This window comes from Dreissena polymorpha, chromosome 2 (genome assembly GCF_020536995.1).
Source record: "Dreissena polymorpha isolate Duluth1 chromosome 2, UMN_Dpol_1.0, whole genome shotgun sequence".
NCBI lineage: Eukaryota > Metazoa > Mollusca > Bivalvia > Myida > Dreissenidae > Dreissena > Dreissena polymorpha.
In genome coordinates, this window is record NC_068356.1 from 69154307 (window position 1) to 69171603 (window position 17297).

A 17297-nucleotide genomic window follows, 5' to 3' on the forward strand; every position below is an offset into this window, starting at 1 on the left:
ATAAATTATATTCATTCATCAAACAGACAATTACTGCAATACAACCATGTTTAGCATGGCCAATGACATTCACCACATTCTTAATTATTTACTAATTGTTTGTTAACGTTCCACAATAAACATGCCTGTTAACCATTGTTGTTCATGTCCCGTTGAAATGCAGGTTCTCGAGCATACAACACTCTTTCAACACCCTGGTAACCCTGCATTGGAATCGGTCTACAAAGGAAAAACCTCACCCCTCCCATTGCTAGCCTTGCTAGGCAGGCAACGTCTTGAAAACGCTCACAAGCTGCTCGCAGTTTCTGATCAACAGTGAGGCAATACAGAGCACGGTGACTTGCGGGAAGGCAAAATCCTCCGTGTGCTTTAATTAGCTAAATTGATTGGTATTAGTTAAACAAATCTTATCTCATTAGTCCGATTCAGGTAGGAAAAGAGAGCAATTGCTCTATTTGTTGGGAATGTGCGTTTAGAGTAAACACAGCACGTTATCTTTTTGTGAAACTGTTTGAAACAAAATTGGTGCATAAAAAAAAGTGACAAACAGTTGACCGTTTAATGTGGATGTAACTGAAATACCACGGAAAGTTGTCCCAGGTGGGTATATTTTATTTTTCTATACATTTGCTGTATAATGTGTTTATCGTTTCATTTTATGTTATGTATAGTGCTTTTAACATGTCAGGCATTTGTTTCTGTTTTAAAACAAACTGATTTTGTATTCAAAGGAAATGGATACTACAACTGGGTAACTCACTTCGCTACAATGATAATACTGATACATAATGAACAAAACAGGTAGACACATGTTCTTCCCAGGGAACACAATTTACAACTGTCAGCAATGTAAAGAAAGACGATTCTTGTTTGTTTGTTCTTGTTTTGTTTTATTATACCAAGTTACATGTCCTTGTGTGTTGAGACATCGGAATGGAAAGTACAGTATACAAAGACCTCAATAGGGGCAAATTAAAGGGGCCTTTTCACTGATTTTGGCTTGTTTTGAAGTTTTTCATTAAATGCTTTATATTGATAAATTTAAACATTGGATCTAAAAAAGCTCCAGTAAAAATCAAGAATAAAATTTAAAAAAGAAAAGAAAAAAAGTAACCCTCAGCAAGGCTCGAACCACTGACCCCTGGAGTAAAAAGTCTACCTCTTAGACCACTCGATCATCCTTCCTCATACAATGAATGATGTATTTTATACTTTATGTAAGCAATCCTCGTAGTTTCACAAAATATACGGACAAACAACAGAACTCTCCAAATTAGTCAATTGTTTCTTGTTGCAACGCTTTATAATTTTCAGGTTTATTAATCGTCAAAAGATGCATATAATGGCTATTTTAGAGCACGGTAAATGTTCAGTTTTACTGTTTCCTCACAAATATCATAACTACAAAGAAAATATGCGAATCTGAAACAACTTTTTTAAAGTTTGTCAATTTACCAAAACATGAAAAGGCCCCTTAAACATACATATGATATTTGTTGAATGACACAAAAATTTGCATCAGTCTACAACATAGTTTGAATCCATAATTCCAAGCATGCATTGAATCCATAATTCCAAGCATGCTGAAAGGTCAAAGCAATGTATAAATACCTAAGGACCAGTAGAGAAGAATGTTTATGATGGTCCACAATACAGTTTTATAGCAACATACTAGCATAACATTATCTTTTGATTTCCAAACAACAAAGAAAGTCTTGCCACCCCTCAAAACCTGCTTTTTTCTGTTTGAAAACTAGGAAGGCATAATTACAGCGTAGAGGGTGGGAGTAATTCTGGAATGTTTCAAGATAAAAGACTCAAAGTTGTGGTTGAAACAAAATGCCTTAAAAGCAGAACAACATGAGATCTTATGTCTTGTGTAAGTCATCAGTTATGCAAGTAGTGTTTTTACTTGTAATGACATGAAATTTTATTTAGATTGCTGGTACATTTAATAGATTTGATTATTGTATTCAGGTTAATAATATTATTAAAAGTCTTTTAGTACTTTGGATGAAATAAGCCTTTCAGCATGCATGTGTTTTGTTGAAAAAAATGCATACAAAAGTATGATAACACCAATTTCAATTCATAGTTGAATTTAGCTGAAGGGACTTGTAAACAGATTGTAAAAATGACCATTTTCCAATTTTTTTTTACAGATTATGAAAATAAAAGAACTGAGACCTAGACGCAAACTCATTCTAAAAACATGTTCATTCATAATGTTTGGGGCAACTTATTGTACTTTCTTCGGTAAAAAATTGTCTATTTTATATATTTTACAAAAGCTTTTTTGCCCTGGTGTTTAAATCTGTCAAGTTTATACATTTATTGACAAAAAAAAACAAAGTCTCTGACCAAGTCCTTTGTATCATTGTCATTATGTTGGCACAGTACATTCAATAGTACAAAAGGTATCAGCAGACAATATAGGTACAACCAAAACAATGTATACTAGCATTTAATTAAAAAAACAGGAAGAGTATAATAATTGTTTGACCTTTTTTAGGCAGGGTAAAATCCACGATAACAATACCATAAAAACTGCCAAAAAGCATTAACTTATTTTTGTGTAAAGACATTATTTAAGCATAAGGAATTACGTACCGACCATTTATTTTCTGTAATCATAAAATACATACAACTATTATTTGCACCAGATTGGTTCACTTATTATGTCATGTTAAAATAACAAGTGAACAAAATTCAATAAACTCTTATGTCAGCATCTTTGAACAGACAAATTATACTTGTTTAATAATATGAATGTATATGAAAATCTTGCAGTTTTTTAAGAAATTATCATGCAGTTTCTTGCACACTGCATGCAGACCTTGTATATTTAATGACCAGTGCAAAATGCATATAAATCCAATTAAATTAATCATATTACTATTTGGCATAGGAAACTACACCTTAGATATGTTTTAGTCAAAATATTTGTCAGATTGATTCCAAAGCCATTAAGATAATTTTAAACATAAAATAAGAACAACATACTTTCATGGTCTAAAAAAGAGTTATTGTTAGGCTTATGATACAATCAAGGTAAAAATAATATAGGTTTAACCAAGATATACTGCATATCTTTAATTTTTAGCTCATGACCAGGAATCATCACTAATTTTATTCATGAATTAGGGTATCTGTAGTTCATAATTTTGGTCATGGATTAATTGTTCAACTGTGTAGCTCTTATAAACAAAGATTGTATAAACTAGAAACAAGGATATTAAGTACAACCAACTACAAGCAAAATGGTTAGATTTAATTATTTGTTAGAAGCATTTTTAATATCGGTCATATTATAATTGTAAGATTTCTTGATTTACCTACGGATTATTTTATTACATCTTTACGATCATCTCAAACGCCTTTTTGTCTCCTTTTTTTCTCAGAGGTCCTGATTTGCTACTTAAGCAGTTGGTTTATTGATTAAAATTTTGAATGTGATGAGTCAAAATACTTTCATCAATTCTGATTGGTTGGCTGGACAGGATGGTCCCTTGATGCTGCTGCAATTGATGCTGTAAATTGGGAAGATTAAGTCGCACAATTCTATTAATAATGCAAAAACATGAGACTGCAGATACGTTTTGGGAAATGATGCTGACAATGCAAGGATAAGGTCTCACAATTGTATTAATTACATAACAATCTTAAACACTACAGATCATACATTCCAATGGTTTATTTCATTATATTAGGCTATACACAAAAGAAACACAACTATATATTTATATTTACCAGTATTGTGATCCAGCAAATGGGAAAATAATGTTGGAAAATGAAAATGAAATGTAATAAATACATTTAAATTGATGTCTTCGTTCTGTAAAAGAACATATAATATTTAAGTTAAGACAAGTTTTTTCAGCTCAACTGATTGCTCAGGTGAGCTTTTGTGACCGGTCTTTGTCCGTCTTCCGTCCGTCGTCCACATTTGGTTTGTAAACACTCTAGAGGCCACATTTCATGTCCGATCTTCATGAAACTTGGTCAGAAGATTTGTCCCAATGATATCTCGAGGTCAAAAACTAGGTCACTAGGTCAAAAAAAGAAAAACCTTGTAAACACTGTAGAAGTCACATTTCATGCCCAATCTTCATGTAACTTTGTCAAAATGTTTGCCTTAATGTTGGTCGAGTTCAAAAGTGGTTCCGGTCCGTTGGGGCAGTTTTCCTTATTTGGCTATAGAGAACCATTGTAAACACTCCGAAGTCACAATTTTTGCCCAATCATCATGAAAGTTGGTCAAAACATCAGTTTTATTGATATCTCTAACGAGTTCAAAAATGGTCCAGATCGGTGAAAAAACATGGCCGCCAGTGAGCGGGGCATTTTTCTCTATATGTATATAGGGAAGACATGTGAACACTCTAAAAGTCACATTTTTGGCCCAATTTTCATGAAATTTGGTCAGAACATTTGTTTCTTTGATATGAGAGTTGAGTTTGAAAATGGTTCCGGTCAGTTGAATAACATGGCTGCCCAGGTGGGGGTCAGTTTTCTTTATTTTGCTATAGAGAAACCTTGTAAGCACTCTAGAAGTCACAATTTTTGCCCAATCATCATGAAAGTTGGTCAAACATTGGTTTTATTGATATCTAGGACGAGTTCGAAAATAGTCCAGATCGGTGAAAAAACATGGCCGCCAGTGGGCGTGGCATTTTTCTCTATATGTACATAGTGAAAACATGTGAACACTCTAGATGTCACATTTTTGGCCCAATTTTCATGAAATTTGGTCAGAACATTTGTTTTTTTGATATGAGAGTTGAGTTCTAAAATGGTTCCGGTCAGATGAATAACATGGCTGCCGGGGGGGGCAGTTTTCCTAATTTGGCTATAGAGAAACCTTGTAAACACTCTAGAAGTCACAGTTTTTGCCCAATCATTATGAAAATTAGTCAAAACATTGGTTTAATTGATATCTCGGACGAGTTCGAAAATGGTTTAGATCGGTGAAAAAACATGGCTGTCAGTGGGCGGGGCATTTTTCTCTATATGTATATAGTGATAACATGTGAACACTCTAGAAGTCACATTTTTGGCCCAATTTTCATGAAATTTGGTTAGAACATTTGTTTCCTTGATATGAGAGTTGAGTTCGACTGCCCTGGGGGGGGGCAGTTTTCTTATATTTATATAGTAAAAAAAGCTTGTGAACACTCTAGAAATCACATTTGTTGCCCAATCATCATGAAACTTGGTACAAAGATTGGTTTTATATATATCACATAATTAATGCCATAATAATTGCCCTTAAATTGTCAAAATTTTCATTATATTATACAAAATCCTTGTAAACACTCTAGAGGTCACAATTTTGTTTCAGATTTTATGAATCTTGGTCATATAATATTTATTTTTGTAATCAAAGTTTGATGTTTGGTAAGGGGGGGGGGTCAACTCAAAATATAGGTCATAGGGTCAAATCTTACACAAAAAAAAACATTCCATATGCCAGAGTTTTGGTTCAATAATGATGAAACTTGACCAGGATGTTTGTCTGGACAATATCTAGGTCAAGTTTGACATTTTGTAAAGATTGAATGAACCGACTCCTCTCAGGTGAGCAAACTAGGGCCATCTTGGCCCTCTTGTTTGCAATACTAGGGGAATGGGCCTGGGCCTTATATTTAAGTGAGTGATAAATGAAAGAATAAAACTATTTTGCAATTTCAAAATCTATACAGTGATCCGAAATAAATAACAGCTTTTAATAAGTTGTAGTGGTATGTGAATGTATATTATCTGCCAAGGCTGAGTAAAGGAGAGTTCCCAGGTTTGAGAAACTGCCTGGATTCATACGTCACTTGGAATTTGTTCTCAAGATGTTCCCCTAAGATGCCAAGGATACCTTCTAGGCAAGAAACAAAATCAAGAATCTTAAGGTCTTTTGGTACTTACAAGCTAAAATAAATAGGTTTTAACTAGTAAGTCAGCAAAGTGGTTGTTATTCTAAATCTGCTTCTCATCTAGGCGACAGGGGTTTCGTTTTTAGTTACCGTTCAGCCTCCCCCCTCCCCCATGCTCAAAAGAAGATAACCCCAAAATTATAGTATGTTTTAGTGAATAACTAGTATGAAAATGCAGCATCAATTTCTATCCATGCTTTTCTAAAAGGAGCTTTTATTGACTGTGCCTAGAGGGAAAGTCTGTATCCATAGCCTCAGGATAATCTACTTATGAGCCTCACTCTGGGAATATGGGGTTAAAGGCCCAGTCTCACTATGATTCCACCGGGATGAACCGGGGAAGACCGTCAAAAGCCGGGATGTAACCGGGACAGCACCATAGCTTCACCGGGGCCCATACAGACACCGGCAGAGCTACGGCAAGGCCCCGGATGTTGCCCCGGTGAATGCCCGCAGAGTCCTCGGTATAGCTACGGTACATCTGTAATCCGGGGCACTGCAGGGACGCCACCAGCAATTTCACCGGGGCTCCGTCTGGGCATTAACAGCAACGACCGGGGTGTTGCCGTAGCTCTGACGGGTTCTGATGCCGGTATAGCCCCGTTGAGTGCCAATGGAGATACGGTATACTGGGGCTCTGCCGGGAAGCTGCCGGTTTTCACCGGGGCTCCACCTGGGCATTACGGGTGACAACCGGGGCTTCAACCGGATAAACTTTAGCTAGTCTGGGGTTGACCAGGACTCTGCTGGGTTGTTGACCGACCTCAACCGGGACTGCACTGGGAAATAGTGTGACAGCGTTTACAAAATTCTACGAATCATCTCCGTTCTTGCCAGTGGACCGGCGTTAGCAAATGGGGATGAACTCTACCGGCAATAGTGAGACTTGGGCTTAACCGTTTAATGCATGAGTGTAAAGTGTCGTCTCATATTAGCTTAATAAGCACAGTTTGCAGACCCTTAATTTTATCAGGGATAACTCTTTCTGCTTAAAATGGGTTTTCATTAAGAACAGACTGCCTTTAAACCTTATATACAAGAAAAAGCGGAAAGTGTTGCCCCTGATTAGTCTTGCTGTCAGAACAAGATTTGACAACGTTTTACCCTTAGGCCAGAATTTTTTTATTAATTGATTTTCTGATTTTTTTTCTAAAAGTGTCGGATAGGAGGACGGAAAACAAGATGGGTGACCAAATATGCCCTCATTTTAAAAATGTTATGGTATGAAGTTCTTTTTACTAAGCAACCACAGCAATTTTTTCAAACATGTTGATGTGCAAAATGATCATAATCAGACGGTAAGTCTTGATTTGCAGTTTTTAAATTGGTTTGAATTTAAAAAATATCTTAACTGGTTCAAAAGTAATGCAATTTGTTCACTTGTTGAAAATATACTTTTTGGTCATTTTTTTGCTGAGCATTTTGGTCATAGTACCTGTGCGTTTTGCGGACTTTGTGCGTTGAACAAAATAACTTTTATCATTTAGCTACCATTTGAATTAATTTGTTTGTTTTGTCTCATTTGGTTGAAACTTGCCATCTGTATGGTTTTTTTTCACAAGGAATCCATATTTTGCATTAAAAATACTTTATCTCAACAAACAACAAATAAGCTATTGAGGATTAAAAGAAACATTTAATAGTTTATTGTCCAGTAAAAATCAATACCGCAGACAAATTACCGGGTAATACAAACTGCATAATAAAACCCTTTTCTGGGGTTTCACTGGCCCAAAAAAAGTTGTTGCCACTTTATCACGGTGTGAAAACCGCCGGTTATTCCAACTTTATTAATAAGGACAATCATTTAAGGAACCTTACTACATCAAAGAATAATGGCGATGACTATATTTTTATTACTTTGAGAAGTATTTTTATACACAAATAACAATAAGTCCCTTCATAAGTCTCAATAAGCTTATTTTTATATAAATAACATTTTTTCCCACTTGATAAACCAGATAACCAACATTATATTATAACGTTAACAATTATGTAACAGTAAGCTGCATTAATGTTTCAGAATTATTTATTAAAACCAAGAATCACACAAATATACATCATCTGAAAGGAAAAATAAATCGAACATCAGAAAATAAAGCATCTCAATTCAAATTGTTAAATAGTTACATTTGGTCATTTGGACAATATATACATCAACTTCTGTTTATTATCTAATTTCACAAATTCTAAAACAACACCTATTGTTAAAAGTTTTCTGTTAGCTGTGGTGGTTGATTTCCAGGATCAATTTAACATGAATATTTTTCACATCTTTTTCTTGACAGAAAGGCTCAGGATAATTGCGACCATTCATTCTTGTTGTCTGAAATAACACAAAACATATTTTTACAAACTATATACAACAAATCAACACATACATATCACTATCTTTATATGTCCGAATTTTAACATATCCAAAATATAGTACATCAAGTGACAGACCTACCTTTGATTTCAGAAATAGTTGGTATCTTAATTAAAATTCCCAGAACATTATAATAATGGAACTGTTAAACATAAATGCTCACAAATGCCTGTTGAAACAAGTTAACATGTGTTTTTGATTAAAGAAATAGCGCCCCTAATAATCGTTATAATTATTGATCTTCGTGACAGTTTATCCCAGGATAACACAATTGATAGTTCAATGTCATAAAGGAGCCGATAATCCGATAATAACCCCCATAAACTTGACTGTTTATTTTTGGACATTCATAGTTTGAAATTGTTGAAAAAAAAATGAACCAGTTCGGACAAAACCTAAGTTTCGTACCCATTTCGTACCTATTGAAAATAACGAAAAATACACATATGCACAAATTTTACACTACAACTGCATAAAACAAAAAAATAATTCTCTAGAATATGACCGTATTTGTGCGTAAAATATGGAAGGTTTAAAGTTGATAGGCGTAAATGGGTTTCGCATTTCGAGCTCACCTGTTAAATTAAAATCGTTCGTTTCCTATTGCTTTTATAATAATTCTTCGTCATTTAAATACTTTCAATTTTATAATATTGTAAAGAAATAATAAAATATTTACTTACAAACCTGTTCCATTCAGGATTTCCATTTGACGGTTGCATAATTATTGGGAAATTAGCAGACTTTGCTGATGAACGCGTTGTACATAGCGTTCTTGCACAAACAATGATGGCGTAGCTTTTAGCGCATGCATGTACATGATGAAGAATGTTCACGTATTAATGTGGGTAATTAAAACTGGGTTTATTATGATGATTTATAACTCATTTGAACTTTTTCTAAAACCCGGCAAGCGTTTCGTGTTTAAAAGACAGCTTTTGGCATCCGAAAAAATTAATTTTTTTTTTGGTTTCGTCTTAAATTGGAGTCGGCGGGTCCGAAAATCATTTAATTAAAAAAATCTGGCCTTATCCATTAAACCCTGTTTTCGGAGAGCTATGCTAATTAATTTTTTGTGCAATTAGCTCTATGATGGCATAAATAAGAGTCTGTCTTTATTTCTTAATAAAGTTCCTGCAGACAACTTTTTCTCACTGCACTGTTAACACAATTGGGGCTGCAGCGCCTGCTTCTATGGTTGCGAAGACAATATGAGAGGCTCTTTATTGATATGAGTTTTGCAAATGTACTTATACTGTCATTAAATGGCATTGAACATTGTACACCAAAGGAAAAACAACCAATCTACTTCAGCAGAATATCTTTATTATGATCATTATGTAAGTTTGATGGGTTAATGCACAACTGTAAACAAAAGAGAAACATATAAAATCTCTTGGCATTCTTACAATAAAAACTTTATAAGCATATAGACAGCTGTATGAGATAGATACATGTACTTACCATATCTCTGCATTGTTACCTGCCTGATATTAAGGTGCCTACTGGTACTTTTTATTTTTTATATCACGTCAACAGGGTAAAAATCAGTACACAATTTTAGTCATCATTTTTTAGCCGGATTTTTTTCGAAAAAATCTCGGCTTATAGATTGATGTTGTCGGGCGGGCGGGGGGGCGGGCGGGGTGGCGGCGTGCTCGAAAATGTTTAAGTTCTTATTTCATGGTATAACTTTGGTATGCTTGGACCTAGAGTCTTCAAACTTGACATGAAGGTTGGCCAGGATTAACAGATGACCACTGGTCATTTCAAGGTCATTCATTTGAAGGTCAAGGTCACTGTGACCTTCAATATAAAAAATGTTAAAGTTGTTATAACTTTGGTATGCTTGGACCTAGAGTCTTGAAACTTGACATGAAGGTTGGCCATAACTAGTTAGTAACCACTGGTCATTTCAAGGTCATTCATTTGAAGGTCAAGGTCACTGTGACCTTGAATGTAAAAATGTTACAGTTCTTATTTCATGGTATAACTTTGGTATGCTTGGACCTAGAGTCTTCAAACTTGACATGAAGGTTGGCCAGGATTAACAGATGACCACTGGTCATTTCAAGGTCATTCATTTGAAGGTGAAGGTCACTGTGACCTTCAATATAAAAATGTTAAAGTTGTTATAACTTTGGTATGCTTGGACCTAGAGTCTTGAAACTTGACATGAAGGTTGGCCAGAACTAGTAAGTAACCACTGGACATTTCAAGGTCATTCATTTGAAGGTCAAGGTCACTGTGACCTTGAATGTAAAAATGTTAAAGTTGTTATAACTTTGGTATGCTTGGACCTAGAGTCTTGAAACTTGACATGAAGGTTGGCCAGAACTAGTAAGTAACCACTGGACATTTCAAGGTCATTCATTTGAAGGTCAAGGTCACTGTGACCTTGAATGTAAAAATGTTAAAGTTCTTATTTCATGTTATAACTTTGGTATGCTTGTACCTAGAGTCTTCAAACTTGAAATAAAGATTGGCCAGTACTAGAAGATGACCACTGGTCATTTCAATGTCATTCATTTGAAGGTCAAGGTCACTGTGACCTTAAATGTTAAAATGTTAAAATTGTTATAATTTTGACCTTTGAACAATATTTCAGTAATTTAAGTATTGCATTGACAAAAACACGAAAGGTACTTTCCTGTCATTTAAATCAAAAATCCGGCTTCAATGCGGTCATCTCCGACCGCGGAACTCTTGTTGATTAATTTGAATCAGATTCAATAAACAAACCAATTGTATACCAATATCTAATATGTTTTAGAACAAAAGCAGAAAATTATTTTTTTTTACAAATTTTAAGCGCAAGTGTTCATGCCTTCATGATTTACGCGTCAAACGTCATACAACATATTCATAACTGCAACGTCCAAGCGATTATATTTAAATATTTTTTAAAAGGGCCTTTTCACAGATTTTGGCATGTTTTGAAGTTTGTCAATAAATGCTTTATATTGATAAATCTAAAGAAGGATCTAAAAAGCTGCAGTAAAAAATAAAGGATAAAATTTAAAAAATAAAATAAAAAAATAACCCTCAACAGGGCTCGAACCACTGACCCCTAGAGTCTGGGAGTATTAGACCAATCCGCCATCCTGCCAAGTATGTTTAACAAATGTATTTTATACTTTATGTAAGCAATCTTCGTAGTTTCACAACATATAAGGACAACAACAAAACTCTCCAAATTATTCAATTGTTTCGCGTTGCAACGCTTTATAATTTTCAGGTTTTTACATCTTCAAAACATGCATATAATGGCTATATTAGAGCATGGTAAATGTTCATTATTACTGTTTCTTCACAAATAGCAACTGAAAATGAAAATGTGCGAAGCAGAAACAACTTTTTTTCAATTTTGTCAATTACCAAAACGTGAAAAGGCCCCTTTAAAAATGATAAACAGAACAACAGTTTAGAAATCTACTGCCATTATAATGTTATGTATATATATAAGACTCGGCACAAATAAAACAATTTCTTGGCAAAGATTGCCGTTATTTTATTCTAAGCATCATCAAATATATTACATAATGAAAATACGCTGGTGAGTTAATGGCAGCAGTCTCGTAAAGGTTAAAGTGTTGAAAACATACTAACTTTTGATTGGAGGAGATAATGCTATGTCTACAGTCTAGGTTACAATGCACTATACAATGCAATTTTAAGGTGACATTTAACGGCTGATGTATTGTAATTAGATGAATCTCAGTGGTACTGGCGATTGATTTATATGTGGTATATTCCTAATATCAATTAACTGAAGTAATATTTAATCATAGTTCCATGATAGTTTATCAATGGAATATTATAAAGCAATAAGTTCTGTGGTGCATATAAATGTATACAGTAGCTTTCGTGTAGTTGATATGGTCGCTTCCTAGCAATCAAAAGGTCGTAGGTTCATTGCACACCTTGGGGGATGGCTCAAGATTTCCTTTCAAGACACCAAGTACAGGTTCTACCCAGGAAACTAACTCAAGAGTGTCTTAACAAACCACAGACCTCTGGTGCAATCAAGCTAAGATAATAAGTATAAAATACATGTATACAGTTAACACCAGGCTCATGAAAATAAGCAAAGTCATACTGTTCATGTTTGTATCAAATATCCTGAATATATATATATTAAAAAAAAAGTATGAATTACACAGGAAAGTGTGTTATCTGTATAAATCTGATCAGTATCAATATTTTTATAGGCAACTATTGTTTCCTACTTAAAACACATAATGACAACAGAATTTTCCCATCTAAAGCCTGCCCCCATGTATAATGCGTATTTGATATTTTACATCCTTATGGTAACTTATGGTATACAATTTTGAGTTGAAATAGAAGAAATATCATAAACATCAATATTTTTATGCCCCTGGTAGAGTGGCATATAGCAGTTAAACTGTCTGTCAGTCTGTCTGTCTGCCTGTCAGTCTGTGTGTTTGTCCAAAAACTTTAACATTGGCCATAACTTTTGCAATAATTGAAGATAGCAACTTGATATTTGGCATGCATGTGTATCTCATGGAGCTGCATATTTTGAGTGGTGAAAGGTCAAGGTCATCCTTCAAGGTCAAAGATATGGCTTCAAAGCGGCGCAGTAGGGGGCATTGTGTTTCTGACAAACACATATCTTGTTTTTAGCTAAAATTGTAAGGTATGTTAGTTATGTTGCTGAATAATAAGACATGACAACACAGAAGATCAATCTGTTATGATTATGACAAATGGTCACTTTTAGCAAAAAGATGAAAATGTGTCTGTGGTGTTCTTAAATGGATGGCTATTAAAGGCAGATTCTGAAAAATACCCAAACTTTATTTTTCAGTGCCACTAATGTGTATTGATGTTTTTTTATGTCTCTCTAAAATAAAGTGTAATATATTTGATTTGATAAAGAAGATTTATTGATGAATTACAAATGTGGCAGTGTTGTCCCATTGTCTCACAAATAATGGGCGCTTTACATGTGATGCTGTAAAGCTTCAATTACCCCTGGAGTGTGAAATATTCCTTTCTGCTTTTTACTTTTATTGTTTCCACTATAATGAGACATGTTTATTAATCATGATCTTGATATAGGTCTTAAAGAAATTGGTTATTTTTTTGTTGTGTCATTTCTGCAATGTGGTTTATAAAAACCAGAAACAGGTAGGTAATACAATATTTTCCCTCACTGTTGTTGTTTGTTTTACACACTCTGCTTATACACCCAGCTGCTCTTCATAGCATAGAATAAAATATAATTACAAAAATTACATCGCTGTCATAAATAAGCTTCTTTCTTATAAAGATGTGCCAAATTTCAGCTTTATATGTCTAGTAATAAAACAGACGCATACGATATAAAAATGCTTTATACAAAGATATAAGTCCCCAGTAAATAGATTTGGGCAATATGCTCCATGAAAAGGGGGTTTAATGCATGTGCGTAAAGTGTCGTCTCAGATTTGCTTGTGCACATGCCAATCAGGGACGACACTATACGATTTTATGATATTTTGTTCACAGAGAGTATCTTCATTGCAAAAATCCAGTTTAGGCGGAAAGTATTGTCCGTGATCCAAGCCTCTGCACAGGCTAATCTGGGAAGACACGATGCACATGCATTAAACCCCCTTTTCACAGAGCACGGCTCATTTTTTGATCTAAAATTGCATGCCCATAAAAAGGATGGTGGCTTGTTACACTTTCTCTCAAAATGATATGACATAGTTAAAATGTGGGTAGACAAACTGCATTAGACCATTTAATTCCAAAATCAAACTTCTTTTTTGTAAAAAAAATTTTACAGTCTCCTATGTGGTATTTCAACCTAAGTAAGACACTATTATGGTAAATATATTTTATCAAACATCTTGGACATAAAATAATGATAATGATACTGTGTTTGTTGTGTCCTATTGTATATAAAGCTCCAACACCAGATGCTTGTTTTATGGCAAACTTAGTCTGCGAAGCACCTGTTTTTGATGTACTCACAGCTTGTGAAATACTCTTTTCCACATAAAATTGCCCAAATTACAGGTTCTTAAAATTGTTAGGAATAGCTTCATTACCTTTCAAATAAAACCAGAAGCTGTAAGACACATTTTAGTATGGTTGATGTCTGGGTTGATCTCATCAGATCTGAAACAGTCTTCCAAAAGCAGGTCTTGTTTATGCCAAAGCATTTCTTGTTTCCCCTTTGGGCATATAAACACTTATATGCAGAAAATGAAAACTTGTGCTAACCAAAAAAACGCTTAAATAGCAACCCTGGTTCCTGTGATAAGAAAAACAAGTCAAGGAGATTGGATCAAAACAACCATCATGACCTTCATAACTATATCAGAAATGTTTCTGGATGATTGCTTCCAGTAATAAAATAGAGATACAAAAATGATAAAACTTTATCAAATCTTTGGCCTTCCCTTCTATTTTGTGATGCCTGAAAAGTCAGTCTGTGGGTTAGACTGGCACCAACAATTTTGAAGATCACTCTAAGCACTTGAATGCTCAGCAGGGTCTGACTGGTTTTCATAGAGATGGATAATAAGTTTTGATAAGGTTCATTATGTAGTAATGAAACCAGTTAAAGGGGTCTCAAAAAGGGTGACATGTTCTACTTTGTGATGGCATTTGTGTAATTAAGAATCACGCTATTTGTAAGGGTCTTTCAGTCGGGGAGTCTTTGATACTTAACAGTTTGTCTCCCTATGATTCTATGAAATACTTCAGTCTGATAATATATATCACTAAAAATGCTTGACCACCCAGCATTTTTAAAATATAAACTTATATGTTCACTTGAGGCAATATTATCTTTGAGTTAAGCTTTGAAACTTAAAAAGACTGTCATCAAAAGAGTCTCAAGTGAGCCATTTCTTATTTGGAGGGACTAAAAAATAATTTTATAGTGGTAAGTATTGACTGAAACTCCAAATGCTATTACTTCAAGAGCAAAAACAAACAAACGTTAAAACAGCAAATTGGTTGCTATAATTCCTTTGCAATCATTATGCTTTTTGAAAGTTCAACATTAAGCCATTTATGTCATTGATGTTTTAATACTCAAGTTTCATCCATATGGCAGTTTCTTGTTTCCAGGTTGTTGTTATTGTAAATATAACAATTAAAAAATATTGTGTTGTTCAAAAAAGAAGAAATTACTCTACTAAATATGAAGACATGATACTAAAATAATTTGGCATTTATGCATCTGCAATGTTTCCAAAACAATTGTCTCTCTGTTTTCAAGTAATACAACTTAGCTGAAATATTTCATTATTGATCCAAGCTAAATGTATTGTAGTTGCCAAATGGAAATTATCACCCTATTGGTGCAATAAGATACCATGGGGCATTTAATTTTAATGTCACATGTTACCTTTTTGCACCAAGCTGGCACTATTATCATTCATGCTGTTGTATATATGTTTCCCCACATTTTATGATGCAATTAAACTGGGAATGATCCCATTCCACTTCATTTGTGATGTAATTTAATTCCACTGAATTATTTCCCGGTTGGCACAGTCTGTGTGCATTCCTGTTTAAATGGTTTAAAACAATTAAGCATGAAATAACTGATCACAGATGCCATACCCCTGGAAAGGGTGTGTGTGTGTGTGTTTTGGTGAGTTCTGCTGAGTGTGGGAAGCAAGGTTTTTCACACCAAGGGGGGGGGGAACTTGTTGAATGTTGAACATTCATTTTTAATGCAATACTTGTTTTATTGTAATGCATTCGCTTGCAGGTTGAAATGTTTACAGATTTTAACATCACACCTTAATTTTGATCAGACACTTAAACGAATGTAAGTTTTCTCTTGAATCAGACTTGCTCCTGAAATATGCGTTTTGTAAGATCATTTTTTCTTTAAAAAAAGTGTGTGTTTTTTATTCCTCTTGGATGTCAGTTGTGGACAATTTTTCTCTTTTTGAAAGAAATACATTTTGAGATGCATTGGATTCATTGTCATATGTAGTCTGTATTTTGCTGGAGTTACTATTCTGTATAACCTGATTGTTTGTCATCTGCTTTTGCTTAGTCTGAGTTTTTATTTGTGAGCGTAAGCTCACAAATAATGCAGACAGAATTTTGCAAATCAGTATGCCTTAGGTACGGTAGGAACCATAACCCGTGACTGTCTGTGTGGATAACTCCAGTAAAATTTAGCAAACAACAGAATGCTAAAAGCGTCTACTCTAACCACCACATCTGCCTGTTCTCACTGGTACAGTATATAGTGTAATTTAACAGCTTGTAAGACAACATTGGCCAGTCTAGTGTTTATCATTGAAATCTGTACAGATTGGCTGCTTTCAGGGAAAACGGGGCTTAATGCATGTCAAATAAGATTAGCCTGTGCACACTGATTAGCTGTATCAAGGATTTGAAAAAAAACAACACATCTCAACCTGTGTTTTAAGACACACTCTTTATAAATTTGAATGGGTTGTGGTCATTTCAAACTTGCGATATAAAAAGCTATCACATAGTTTTGAAAACTGAGTTACGTCTAAGATTATACAACAGCGAACAAATTCAGTGCCTTCAGCGCTTTGATAAGTTAAATTTCATTACATTAAAATCCTTAGACTTTCCATCATGAATATGTGTGTAGTAATAAACAAGACAGATTAGTATTTAGAGGTCATCAGATCAAAGGTCAAGATGACATGAGCTTGTGTCTAGAAATAAGTTTGTTCATGATAACTAGAAAATTCTCTGATCTCCAATTATCTTAATTGGTATGTTGGCATGTTGTAAATAATGACCTGTATTGATTTTGAAGTTAACAGGTCAAGGCTCAAGGTAAACAGGAAATCAATTTCTTCACAATTACTTGAGAAGACTTTCTACCTCCCTCATTCACATTGCTGGATAATGGTTACTTGCATGGAAAGTAAGATGCCTATACACATTTAGTTCATATGGTCAAAGGTCAAGGTCACAGTTGCTTGTATTATAAAGTTGGTATCACACATTTTCTAGGGAATTTTTAAGATGTCATC

General features: G+C 34.3%; 1 protein-coding gene across 1 annotated transcript in view; it reads left to right on the forward strand.

Moving 5' to 3' along the window:
* The first annotated feature begins 330 nt into the window (after positions 1–330).
* LOC127867483 (inactive tyrosine-protein kinase transmembrane receptor ROR1-like) overlaps positions 331–17297 on the forward strand; it is a 255390-nt gene continuing 238423 nt past the window's right edge. The window contains exon 1 of the mRNA XM_052408650.1: positions 331–600. The gene's annotated coding sequence lies outside the window, so the exon portion shown is untranslated. The remainder of the gene's footprint in view (positions 601–17297) is intronic.